Genomic DNA, 2,621 nt, shown 5'->3' with positions numbered 1-2,621 from the left:
CCAGCACTGGCCAGACAGAAGTTGTCCCCCAGATGGACTGGGCCTTTTAAAGTGCTACAGCGTTTGGATTCCCACTCCGGGGAAATTGGGGTGGATTACAACATCCAAGACCAACTCGACCCAAGGGCAAAGCCTAAAGTGGTTCACTATAATCGCCTCAAACCCTACCGCTCACCTTGGTCTGAAGACTCAGCTCCCACGACACCGGAGAACAACCAAGCTAATCGAGCAGCAAGGCCACAGCTCACAGCCCTTTCAGCATCACGGCCATATGCTTACCGCGTTCCAGATACAGCCGCCAGCCATCCTGCACCTCCAGATGGTGCACCAGATACACCAGCAAGCCACCAGGCAGCTCCAGACCAGGCCCCAAATGCAGCAGCAACACCAGGTTGTGCGCCGCCAGCGCAGCCAGCTACACCAGGCCGTGCGCAGCCAGCTACACCAGGCCGTGCGCAGCCAGCTACACCAGGCCGTGCGTTGGATCCAGTGCCAGTGGCAAGGCTCCCTGCATCACCAGTCGGTGTTCCAGAGACACTAGCAGACAATCCTACAACCGAGGGACACGCGTCTCACGAGCAGACAACCAGATCAGTTCGTATTGTCCGTCTTCCTCAACGTTATAGGGACAACACCTAGATGTTTAAACTATTTACTTTTGTCTTGCTAATGTAGTGGGGCGGGGTAAAGTTCAATAAGTAGTCGACTACGCCATGGGGAATAGCCCCAACAACCAACCAAAACCTCAATCACTTGGTAATACCAGAAGGTTAAGCACACAGGTTCGTTGCAATTAAAGAGCAGAGACAGAATTCCATTCACATGATATAATTTATTTAAAGACAAATCAAAACCTGGTATGGTAAGGAGAGGGAAGGAATATGCAGTTAACTAATAGTTTATTGACAATAGGGCATTAGGCCAAGACACAGACAGACATGATGCATACATACAACATTCACAGGAGTGGAGGAGGGACCCACCAGAGGGAGGCGTCTCTTCAGTAACAGAGGCCCAAGAGGCCACACGTGGACTATAGTGATACTACAAACACACAATTGGAAGCTACACTACTACACACTGTAAAGAGTGCAACACACCACAACAAGAGGGCACCTGCCACTAGGTAACCAGCCTCCCTTCTGAGAACCCGCTCCACTCCTGGAATAAGAGACAGAATGACACATGAAGCGGGACAAACAAAAACACATAGGCCACTTGGACCAATGCGCTTCGCCTGGCATGCAAGGGTTAAATTGTGACAAATAAGGCAGATAGCCAAGCAAGCAAAATAATGGCACAGCAAGCAAAGCAAAAGAAGTCACACCATGCAAACCCAAAAGAAATACAGCACTGCAAGCTAAATTAACCCAGCACACCCAGATAAGCGCAGCCAAAAGCCATGCATAAAGTAGGCCAGACAGAGCCAAACACTGGATTGACAAGACAAACAAAACAAAATACAAATAGAAGAAGGGAAACAAACAAAAAGCTACGATCACACACACACGCACGCACACACACACACACACACACACGTCCGCGTCCAGAGGGCACTGGCCCAAAGCTGTGGGCAGCGAAAGTTAGCAGCAGACGTACGGATTGGACAGAGACAAAACAGCGGCACAGCTATCAGCTGGTAGACTGAGGATTCCAACTGACCAAGGAGTCAGGCACCTATGAATGTGGAAGCAAATTACTACTAGAAGTAACATGATTTAAGACATACCGGTGGAATCATCATCATTAATTACATACCACCGCAGATGATGTCGCTGAAGCACAGAAAGTAGAGAACGAGCGCTCCGCCCCAACGCAACCTGTGGAGTGAGGGCGATTTAGTTGAAAGGAAATTAAAAAAACAACTAAAGTTCACACATCCATTTTACATACCGTCAATCGGGTTTAGGTCACGGACGCCTAGTCCTCGCTTTTGCACCACGACTCAATGTGACCACCACACGCAGCAGAGAAACCAGAGACAGGGGAGGTAGCCACCTGAGCAACCCCTGCCGTAAACAGAGGATTTGCATGAAGCTGTGCGCTTAAACACTTAAAATACATGAACACAAAGGCATCGAGCATACCTTTCACAAACGGGAGATGTCCTCAACCTCCACTTCAAACGCGGAGCACAAGCAGAGAAAGCGCTGAGTTACCCCTGCCACAAACAACTCACGTTAGGATCATTACGCTTACATGCTAAACAGATAGGCGCACAACGATTCAACATACCTTCCACACAATGAGGTTATCTCCAGCTCCACTTCCAACGCGGAGCACAAACCGAATCAGATCGGATCAAGCGAATGGTCAAACACAACCAGTGTCACTCATCACGGTCGCACAGCCTAAACAAAGAATAAAAGCTCTCCTGATCACTAATTGATTACCATCCGCCGTGGGTGTAACCAAAGAGGCTTGAGACAAGAGGGCTTACTCACGTCATAACAGCGTAGTAGGAAATGATGGCGAGGGGAGTACGGAAATGTTATTCACTGTGGAACAGGTCATAGGACAGCGTGAATGTCTGTCAGCTGTCCTTAATTACCCCCAGCAATTACTGCTGACCAACAGCTGCCGTTACTTGGCCACAAATTACGGAGTACGAAAATGGCATC

At 49.0% G+C, this 2,621-nt stretch overlaps 1 long non-coding RNA gene across 1 annotated transcript; it reads right to left on the bottom strand.

Moving 5' to 3' along the window:
- Nucleotides 1-1,260: 1,260 nt before the first annotated feature.
- On the bottom strand, nucleotides 1,261-2,160 carry LOC134468357 (uncharacterized). The gene is made up of 3 exons (XR_010038773.1): nucleotides 2,088-2,160; nucleotides 1,894-2,009; nucleotides 1,261-1,820 (listed from the first exon to the last, which is right to left on the bottom strand). It is a non-coding gene; the product is annotated as an uncharacterized LOC134468357 (long non-coding RNA).
- Nucleotides 2,161-2,621: the final 461 nt, after the last annotated feature.

Source organism: Engraulis encrasicolus, chromosome 18 (genome assembly GCF_034702125.1).
Source record: "Engraulis encrasicolus isolate BLACKSEA-1 chromosome 18, IST_EnEncr_1.0, whole genome shotgun sequence".
Taxonomy (NCBI): domain Eukaryota; kingdom Metazoa; phylum Chordata; class Actinopteri; order Clupeiformes; family Engraulidae; genus Engraulis; species Engraulis encrasicolus.
The sequence above is the reverse complement of the archived record's forward strand: the minus strand, read 5'-3'. Positions and strand labels throughout refer to the sequence as shown.